Genomic DNA, 11,559 nt, shown 5'->3' on the forward strand with positions numbered 1-11,559 from the left:
TAGCACTGGAAAAAGGGTCAGAAATGTGGGTTTAGGCTCTAGGGCTCTGGCTCTTACTACCCATGAGACCATGCACACAACCCTTATGAACTTCAACTTTTCTTATCTATAAACTATAGCCAGGTTGCTAGGAACAAGTACTTTCTAAACCTTATAATACCCAAGCTACTGCTATATTTAATTTTGTGCTTTGAACTATTATGAGGAAGTGTAGGTTGCCAGCAATGTTGTTTTTATATGTAGTATGAATTGCCACTTCCCCCCTCTCCCCGACTGTCTCCTTTCTATTCAACATCTGCATGCTCTCATGCTGTCTTGTTTCCTTATCCAATCAGCCCCTTACTTAGATCTCTTACGTAATGTATTGTGGACTTCCCTTCTGTCTCCAGTTATGTTTCTAATAGATTTCTTGCTGTTGAATCCTTCAAAACTCAGAGACTAAGCTAGTATGCATTGTCCATCTTTTTATGTATACGTGATCCCTGCCACTTGACTAGAGATGAATCACTATGTTAGGAAAAGTTCTTAGTCAATCTTATGTTTTTTTTGGGTGCATTGTTCAAAAATAAGAATGCCTAGTAAAACCACTAGATTCTGATTAATAACCCAAGTTGATATTTTCCCAAGATTCTAGTCACTGGTGACTGTGATCACATAAATATAAAATATATTAGCTTTGTTCTCTTCCTCTTTCCCCAATACCTCATTTTAAGGTTATATTCAGTGTTATCCCAATTTAACAATGCTTGTAAATTGAATGCCGACTATATGCCATATACTGTACTACTTGCTAGGCAAAGATAAAATATTAACTCAAGTCCTCAAGAAGATTAGATTTTACTAAAGAAAAACAACACATGAATATATAAGTAAATACCAGATATGTTATTTAGTGGCAGTATGTTATTCCCAACACAGAACATAACACATCTGAATGGAGACAAGGGCTTCGCTTAGCAGTCTTTTGGAAACTCTTAATAAGAAAATTGAACTGAATTTTCCTTTAATTGTTCTGACTCATTAGTCAGACCAATTCCAAGCCTGCCAACATGTTATAATCACATCCAGTGACCTCCCACTTCCCATTAGGACTGCTAGGCTCAGATAGGGTTTGACAGAAATCTCATTCGTGGGAAACATAGTTAAGACAAGTAGTCTAAGAATACACAGTCCAGGTGCCCAGGTCTAAGATGCTTTGTTATTTCTTTTGTTCTTTATAACATTTTCATTTCCAAGTACCTCACTCCTCCACCCAAAGTAGAGAATCTTCTGTGAATAAAAATGACAAAGAAAAAGAAAAATAACACTTTGACAGAACTAACTGACATATAAATCCAGGTTGGCAGCATTGTGTTCGCAGCCCAACCCTCCTTGTCCCCATCTCTGCAAAAAAAAGATGGGAAAAGGATAAAGTGAGAATTAGTTTTTCTCAACAAAACCATAAATGGATACCAAAATTCCAGAGCTTAACATCCTATACCTTTCTGCTTAGTCATAATGCCAGCTAATTGTGCATTTTTTTTTGGCAAAAATTAGTTGTGTCACCTTCCAGAAAGAACTATTCACAAGTTAAAAGAAAATATGCTCTGAAAATACATTTCCATCTTTTTTCAGACTATCTTGCTTAATTAAACCTACATAGTTTGATATAAAAAAAAAAAGATTCTATACTAAAAGCAATTTGCAACCTTCAAAATGTTATACACAGTTTTTGTCATTAATTCAAATAGTGATTCTGATTCAGGTTGCCATTATTTTTATTAGTATTTTAAGCATTTAAACCTGGGATGCTTTGGAAAGGCAATCGTACCTAACCTAAGTCTTTTTGCAAGCTATGGAGTCACCCTAGTCAACCTAATTTCAACCACTTATTATTCTCTCCACCCTCACCTTAAATATATTCCAGTTCTATGGTATTTGAGAGAACCTTTTTTTGGAAATCAGCCAAAAGAATGAATTTCAAATTAGGGTGGCAGTCGCTACCACTCAGAGAAAGACATCTGCTGTAGCTATGCTACAGAAATAATCTTTATAGTTCAGTGAAATAAGATAAGGATAATTGACTCTCCAGTTTCACAAGGCAGGAAGGATTTCCCCCCACTCATCATAGTACATTAGGTACATTACAAGGGGGTTTTCTGTGAAACCCCAGGCATTGACCATTGCCCTAGGAAGAGTATTAGACTTAACTTGATAATAAATAATACCTGCTAGATATGTCTTTTCCTGACAGGGAGGAGTTATTGCTACTTCATCTGTTCTACCCGACTCCAAGGTTTTTCTAATAATAGATCACACCTTGTTATTGAGAGTCAGTGTCCAGAGAATATTCAATTTGGAGTTAGAAACCTTGAATTAGTTCCAAAATAGCAAGTTTATTAGCTAATGTCATTTAACCCTTTCATGTATATTTATTGTGAAGAAAGTGTTTTGTTAATCTTAAAGCACTTTTTAAATGAACTATTATTACTGTGCTTGCTTTTTAATATAGGAATCTCTTAGTTATGTGTATGTGTATGTATGTGTATGTGTGTGTGTGTTTTTCTGTTTTTGTTTCAAGAATTCCTTTTAGTTTTCTTGGTGTTTGATTATCACTGGGGAAGGGAGGAGGGGGAGAACCTAATTATTCTGTGTTCTGGATTCTAAACTGGGAAAGGGGGCTCATGATTGTCCTCCATTGCTTAAAAAATCATTGCCTTTGCTACTATCATTCATTTATGGCTTTTTTTTTTCTTTTGGAGTAGGTATCACAGGATGATAGAGCTAGAGTTAGAAAGAGTCTCAGAGGCCACCTAGTTCAATACCCTCATTTTTTTAAACTTTTTATTTTCAAAACATATACATAGTTTTCAACATTCACCCTTGCAAAACCTCATGTTCCAATTTTTTATCTTCCTCCCTTACTCCCACCCTTGTCCCTAAGAGGCAAGTGATCCAACATATGTTAAACATGTGCAATTCTTGTGTACATATTTCCACAATTATCATGCTGCACAAAAAAAAATCAGATCAAGAAGGAAAAGATGAGAAAAAAAATGCAAGCAAACAACAAAAAGGGAAAATACTATGTTGTGATCCTTGAGTCCCCACAGTCCTCTCTCTGGGTACAGATAGTTCTTTCTATCACAAGATCATTGGAAATGGCCTAAAGTACCTCCCTGTTGAAAAGAGCCACATCCATCAAAACTGATCATTATACACTCTTGTTGCTGTGTACAATGTTCTCCTGGTTCTACCCATTTCACTCAGCATCAGTTCATGTAAGTCTCTCCAGGCCTTTCTGAAATCACCCTGCTAAATAGAACAATAATATTCCATAACATTCATATACCATAACTTATTCAACCATTCTCCAACTGATAGGCATCTACTCAGTTTCCAGTTTCTTGCTACTACAAAAAGGGTTCCACAAACATTTTTCTACATGTGCCCTTTTCCCTTTTTTATGATCTCTTTGGGATACAGGCCCAAGAGAGACATGGCTGGACCCTTTGGTAATGAACAGCTTGATAACCCTCTGGGCATAGTTCCATATCATTCTCCAGAATGATTAGATCAGTGCACAACTCCACCAATAATGTATTAGGGTCCCAGTTGGAAGAATCCCTTCCAACACTCATCATTATCTTTTGGTGTCATCTTAGTCAACCTGAGAGATGTGTAACTAACACTCATTTTTACAGAACAGAAATTTGACTGAGAGCTAGAGAAATTAAGGGACGTCCCTATGGTCTCATGATTCTCATAGTCTCACCATCCTCATGGTAAGCATCAAAATTTGCACTTGAACCCAGATCCTCTAACCTCTATCTTATTACTATGTCTCATGGAAGTTCAAAAGAAGGAGTCCTAGGTCTTTGTATCTTAAAAGAAAACAAGTCTATCAGAAGATTCTCAGGGGAGGTCGGTCAGAAGTCACATCTGGCACCACATTAGTGGTAAAATTCAAATTGACTTTCAGTTTTTATTTTCTTTCTCTAAATGAAGATTTCTTTTTGACAGGAATACAGTAACTATATCAGAATCACATCCCTGAAATAAATCCTGTTTGAGGGATATGAAGAGTAGTACTTGTGTCTTTGAATCATGGAAACGGTAAATGTAAAAATTGGAAAAAATCCTAGAGATCACTTTGACCAGCCCTTCTAGTACAGAAAGGAATAAGACCCATTGATACAATTTGCTCTCCAGAAATAAAACTCCCTTTCATCGCCCCATTCAGCAAGCTCTCCCTGAATGGCTTGACAGGTGCTTCACCTGCAAGGAGGGGAGGGGGGATGGGAATTGCAACTGTCCAGAAGGGAAGAGAAACAAGTCACAAATGACCCAATCAGTCATTCTCATAGGACTGCAGATTTTCTCTGATAATACTAATAATAACCAGGTCAGCTACCAGCAATACTAGTCCAGTGCTTTGACCTTCCCCATCCTACCCCTGTTCCCCACCAAAGGTCCTTTTTATCATGCAGCCATATGGCCAGCTTTGAAAAGAAAACCTCATGGGTTTCTAGTTACCATGAAGCAAATCTAAAATCTAGATAAGGAAGCTAGTAAGAGGCAGAAAAGTTTGTCCTTGAACCAAATGCCCCACAAACTGGCTCCCCAACCCCCACTCCTACCCCCAGTAAAGCTGTAAAAATGTGTGTGTGCGTGTGTGTATGCGTGCGTGTGTTTCCTTTGTGTTTTTACTACCATGGTTCTTGGGAGCTCCAACCTGAACCAAAAACAGAAGTACCAGGCATTGTGGGAAAACAACGTTCCCAGGGTATTTCCCATTGGCCTGGCAGCAAGAAGCAACAAACATAGATCTAGGAAATCTTGGTCTCATGCAATCCACAGACCTGTTTTTCTGCCCCAACAGGTTTTAAGAATCTGTAAAAAAGATTTAGAAAAGTTTTGGAACCTTGGGATACAAGCTGGTATAACAGAAAGAAGAGTGAAAAATCATAAGATTTGGGCAACAACATGGGTCAGGAGATAGAAGTTGGAATACTTGGGTCTAAGTCGTGCCTCAGACCTTTACCAGTCATGTGATCTTGGGCAAAGTACATTCACCTCTGCTTGCCTCAATTTTTCTCATCTATAAAATGGGGGTAATAATAACACTTATCTCCCAGAGTTGTTATGAAGATCAAATGAGATAATTTATGTAAAACACTTTGCAAAATTTGAAGGGCTATAGAAATATTAACAACTATTACTTAGCTTTCAGTACCTTTAAAAAGGATTGTAGTGGAAATGAAAAGCAAATTTACTTAAAAGTTAGAAAATTCTTCCATTGGCTCTGTGAGCTTGGACAGTTTTCTTCTCTCAAAGCCTAAATTTCCTCAAGGTAGGTGCTGTAATATATAGAATTCTAAACTTAGAATCAGAGAGATCTGAACTCAAACCTTGCCTCACTCATGTGTAGGCCCTGTGACCTTGGACAAGTCATTGAACCACTGTACCTCAGGGTTTTTTTTGGTACCAGAGAAATGGATTGACTAACATTTTTCTAGCTCTTTGTCTATGATTCTATGATCTCTGAAATGGAACGATATACATAGTACACTCTGCAAACTAGGGAGAGGCAAAGAGAAGGTACATTCTAGATAGTAGGGACAGTCTTGCAAAAGTTTGGAGGTAAAAAAAAAAAAAAAAAGAAAAAGAACAAGACTAGTTTAGCTTACCACAGCACAAAAAGGGGAATGAATGGATAATGAGACTGGAAATGTAGGTTGGCAACATATCATAACTGAGTACATAAACATTAATTATTTTAAAATAAATAAGACCAGCAACGCTTGACCATCCTTACTACACTATATAAATTTGGGATGTTTTTATTATTTATTTTTATTAGCTCAGCTTTGGTATTGAATTCATAGTTCAATAGCATCCATCAAGATGTGTCCTCTCTCCCTAAACAATGGACATAGTTGCTATCTGAACAACCAATGCTGCAAATTTGCTTGTCCCTGCACTCTCACCCCCCACACTCCTAGTTGAATTCCCAACCATCCAATATTAATTGTCATTTCAATCTGGGATCCTGCAATTTACAAATAATTTCCTTTTAGCAAATCCATAAGGTAGGTAGGTAGGACAAATATGACAATCTTCACTTTATAGATCAGGAATTTGGTCTTCATAAAGTAAATGAACTCTTTAACTGAACTAAGACTTGAACCCAAGATCTTTCCACTGCACAGTAAATGTTGTATGAGTCAGGAGGCCAGATGTGGTGACTGTTTAGGAATAGAGATAAACTTCATCAAAGGAAAGAAGATGGCAAATGAAGTCCCTATTGTTTTTCAAATAAAAGAAAGTGGGCTCCTGGATAGAGTGAGGAGCTTTATTATACCGCTGTTGTATTTGGGGAAATTTCTTGGGAGTGTAACAGGGCAAATTGAGGCAGCTCAGTGAATAGAGCACTGAGCCTGCAGTCAGGAAGACCTGAGTTCAAATTGCATCTTGGATACTTACTAATTTTATGATCCTGGGCAAGTCACTTATTCCTCTTTGTCCTAGTTTCCTTATCTGTAAAATTTGCTGGAGAAGGAAATAGCAAACTATTTCAATATCTTTGCCAAGAAAATCCCATCGTCAGTAATGGAGTTCTAAGGTCCATGGGATCATGAAAAAGTGGACATGACTGAACAACATAACAGTGCAAACTGGGTTTCATTTTCTGTTTGCATTTTCATTTAGTGATATTTGACAGCAAGAGAAAGGAAAAAGAGAAAGAAAAAAAGACACAAGTCTGTAACAGTCCAGATCTTGGTTGACAAAATCACAGACCTTCATAGTTGGAAGGTACTTCAGCAATTCAATTCAAATCCAAACATGTATTCCCTCTACAATATCTCTGCTATGTGGTCTTCCATATACTTAAAGACCTTCAATAATGACAAACACATCAATTCACGAGTTAGTGTGCAGTACCTTTGGCAATATTTATTGCAGTATCTATTTCTAAGCTGCAATAAAGTTATATAAACCCTTTCTAGTCATCTTTCTCACTCCCGCCATCTTTCCCCTTTTCTTATATCTTTTTGCTGTCTTCTCAAAACCTGAAGTTGAATTGGTTTGGGTAAATACATTTAGAACACATAGGAGAATGGATGGGAAGAGGTAGAATGAAAGGGAAACCATTTCTATTTCTTTATTCTTGCTTCAAGAATTGATTCCATTTGAATGACAGAATCCAGGAATCAGAAGAGGCTTTAGGAATAATCAAATTCATCCCAACTCAGAAATCTCTTTATGACATCAGTCAATAAACATTTATTAAGCATGTGCCATGCATTGTGCTAGGAATCTAAAATAGTTCCTGATTTCCAGGAGCTTATAGTCTTGAATGAAGGGATGGAAAGAGACAATATGTACATATATTTACACAGACATACATACTATGTGTGTGTATAACATATGTAATATATGACAATAATAGAATAATAGCTTTAACATATATAAAACATAGATTCCAAGAAAGGGGAGGGGCAGAGGCAGGAAAGATAATAGCAAATGGAACTCACTTCCATTTGGCGATGTCCATAAACAGAGAATTCACATAAAAAAGAACATATTCTATTTTTCAGAAAGCACCAAATGGCATCAAGCTAGAAAATGTTTTCCTATAACTTTAACCCATAGAATATGAGAGAAATAAGGAGTTTGAAAATTCCTTTAGAACTGTAATGCCCAGTTTTAAGACATTTTGAAATTAGTTTTTGCCCAGAAGAGGGTAATATAGGGACTCAAAATCCACTTATGAAGAATGATAAAAGAAATAGAGTCATTTATTCTAGAGAAGAGATAGGGGGATAAGAGGAAAGGAGATACAATTGAATAACTTAGCCTTGCGAGACATTTTTGTAATATAGAAATTTTCAGGATATATAAGATGTGACATATGATAGAGCAGAGAAAGAGGATCCAAGAAGAAATACTAAGGCAGGATTCTTAACATGTTTTGTGTATCATAGATGCCTTTAAGAGTCTGAAGAAACCCATGGATCCTCTTTTTCTCACAATAATATTTTCAAATGCATAAAATAAAATATGTAGGACCACAGCAGAAACCAATTGTGCTGAAATACTATTGTGAAGATTTTTTTTTTAAACTAAAGTTCAGAGATTACAGGCTAATAACACTCTCACTAAGATCAAACAACTAACTCAGGAAGTCTGACAGTGTTGTTCTATTAGGACTTGGACTTGTTTAAGGAATGCAGAATTAACACTGGTGGTGTTTGGTCTTTGGGTCTTTAAATGTGGTACAATCCCCTTTATTTCATCTCATTGCTTTCAAAGCTGATCAGTAGGTGATTGCCTTAACATAAATTTCATTATTTCCTTTCTTCCTAGTTATTTCGACTGTTTATTCCCCATGTGGTCAACTTTCCTTTTGGTAACATGTGCTGCCTTTATTTCCTTAATCTTGAGACTTCCTTCTAGTCTCATTTCTGTCAGATCTCAGAATAAGTAATTAAGTGATCCGTGCCCTTGAAGAAAAAATGAAACAAAAAAGGGATTCCTAGTGACCCCTCTTTATCTTGTAACTATGAGACAAGGATCTATTACATGTGTTTGAAGTGTTCTGAACTTCTAAGAAGAAAGTATTTTAGAAATAAGATATTTTTGAGCCAAACCACTGCCTGTTTGGAGGTGTGCCTAACACTAATTCCTGTCAACAGCTGCTAGAACACCCAAGATGGTAAATCAAAGTGAAATAAATGACCTGTTCTCTTCTCTGATCTGGGCCTCTGTGTAAGTTTGAAATGGAACCTATTGAAAAAATTTACTCTAATTCTACCAACTATCGTTATTTGACATTCACAACTCTGTTCATTCAATAAACATCATAGTTATCATTATAGAATTCTTGATTTGAAAAGGGTCTTGTAGAATATCTAGAAACCCCATTCCCAGCAAATAGTCATACAATTGAGGAAACTGAGCCCCAGAGAAATTCCATGCCATGACCAAGATCATACAATTGTTTTATTGTTGAGACTAGTTGTCTCAACTATAGTTGAGACTAGAACTTTGTGAGGTAATATTTGATGATAACTGTCCTCTTCCCCCTAAATCTTTTCTTTTCCAGGTTAAACTTTCCCAATTTCTTCAATCTGTCTTTGTATTGCAGGATCTCTAGATAGTACCCAACTTATTCATGTTCTTACTAAAATGTGGCATTTAAAAATAAACACTATTCCAGGGCAACTTATAACAGTGTTATTATCTTACTAAGCCTAGATATAATGCTTCGCTGAATGCAGCCTGAAGTTGAAATCATTTTTTTTTAATTCCCATATCATACTGTTGTCTTTTCATAAGTTTGTAATACAATAATAAGTACCCAAGATCTTTTGTAAGTTGCCTACTAGTTATAATTGAACCCACATGTAAACCCTTTTTACCAATTAAATTTCATTGTATTAAATAGTTAGGTGCACAGAAATAAAGTGTTGAGTCTAGAGTCAAAAAAAATCTAAGCTCATATCTTTTCTCAGCCACTAGCAGGGTGACATTGGGCAAATCACTTAATCTCTGTCTGACTCAGTTTCCTTAACTGTAGAAATAGTAATAAAATCTCCCAGACTTGTTGTGAGGAACAAATGAGGTAACATTTGTGAAGCGGTTAACACAGTGCCTGATACACAGTAGGTGCTTAATAAGTGCTTGTTGTCTTCCCCTCATTTCCACTCAGTTCAAGATTTGTTTGAAGCTTGACCTTGTCATTCATTATATTAACTATGTCTCCCTGCTTTGTGTCATTCCTTAGCTCAAAAATCGTGACATTCATGCCTTCATCCAAGTAATTAGCAACAATGTTAACCAGCAGAGAACCCATTACATGCCTCTTTATAAGTTGACATCAAGCCATGAATATGATTACTTTTTAGGTGCCTCCATTCAACTAGTTTCAAATCTTCCTGTCTAATCTATGTTTCTTCATCCTCTTCTTAAAAATAATGTGAGAGACTTTGTCAAACAAATTTATTGTGAATGCCAGAGAGTCAACAGGGTGGAACAGACCAAAAGTCAGCTTCCAGGTCAACAGGACCTAGTTTCAAATTTTACCAAAACACTTAACCCATTGGTGCTCTAGGTGGAGAAGGTATTGCCCTATATTGCTAAAGGAAATGTCCTTACTTGGGAGTTCCCTAGACTGATGAAATCATAGATATGATTACTGTCCCTGTTATTTTAGTAACCTGTCCAAAAAAAAAAAAAAAAGTCAACACAACATTAATCTGGCAAGACCTGTTCTCCAAATAGAACAAGAATCATATCTTGACTATCTCTATTCTTTAGCTCCTTTAGGTTCTTGCATAGTACTTTACACATAATAGTTATTAATAAATGATTCTTGAGTGGATAGATGAATAAATCAAACTTTTTTTTTTTTTGAGGCAATTGGGATTTGCCCAAGATCCAGAGCTAGTAGGGGATTGAACTCAGGTCCTCTTGTCTCCAGAGCCAATGTTCTATCCATTATATCAAAGCTTTTTAAGCTGTGGATTGTAACCCCATGTGAAGTAGTGTAGCTAAATATGAGGATCATGAAATTATGACTTTTTATGGGCCAGAATTCTGTATTTAAACAAGGATTCTTACAAGGTGCTAACTCAGTGGAATTGATAAGACAATGGTTATCTAGTTTAGCGTGGTGATTAATAGTTCTCTAATGCAGTACATATACTTAGTACTTAATATAGTTCCACAAGATTCACACCTATAATGATGTAATTAAAATAGGGCATATAAAGCTGGGACAAACTCAGCCAGATTCATTCCATCTTCACCAGCCTTCTGGTAGCTGGCCTGTCCTCCTGCACTTCCCCCATTGATACCAAGGCCTGTCTGAAAGGCTCTCCAGAAAGCCGCCAAGCCCCAGACAAGGAGACAGTAAAGAATTTGGACTTTACACCTGGCTATTCTCATGGTGATGAGAAATACTCATCTACTACTGAAATGAAGGCTGCTCCAGAGACCTCCATAAAACCAATAAGAACTCTACAATGACTTATTATGAATAAATGTTTAATTTGTATAGCAAATTTATATATTTATATAACCAGGATCACATCAAAATATCTCAGTCAAAAAGGGGTCATGAGTAGAAAAAGTTTAAAAAGTTGTGCCCTATACCCCCTAATATCTCCCTGAACTAGACTTTTCACTATTTTGACATCACTCATCAAAGGAGGTGGAATGATTTAGGCTTCTAGAAGTAGAGGTAGAGATAAAAGTAGTTTGACAGAACAATCTCCCTATCCCCAACTCTACTTCTGAGTAATGTCACACACCCTAAAAGCAAAAGGTATGAGATGACAGAGAGTTGAGCTTTGAGGGAGGTAAAGAATTGTCAACGATAAAGAGGATAATATGAGGTTAATAGTGTCAACAGGGGAATAGATTTGTTCCACTGTCACATCCTGCTCCTCCCCAAATCAGATACTAATTGTGAAGAGGGCCAGGAGAGAACTGGCAGTGGTCAATGAGGAGTTCATATCATTCCTTGCAAGTTAGAACGCATATATATTATTTATAAGAAAAGCAGGCCAAAGT

Source organism: Antechinus flavipes, chromosome 4 (genome assembly GCF_016432865.1).
Source record: "Antechinus flavipes isolate AdamAnt ecotype Samford, QLD, Australia chromosome 4, AdamAnt_v2, whole genome shotgun sequence".
Taxonomy (NCBI): domain Eukaryota; kingdom Metazoa; phylum Chordata; class Mammalia; order Dasyuromorphia; family Dasyuridae; genus Antechinus; species Antechinus flavipes.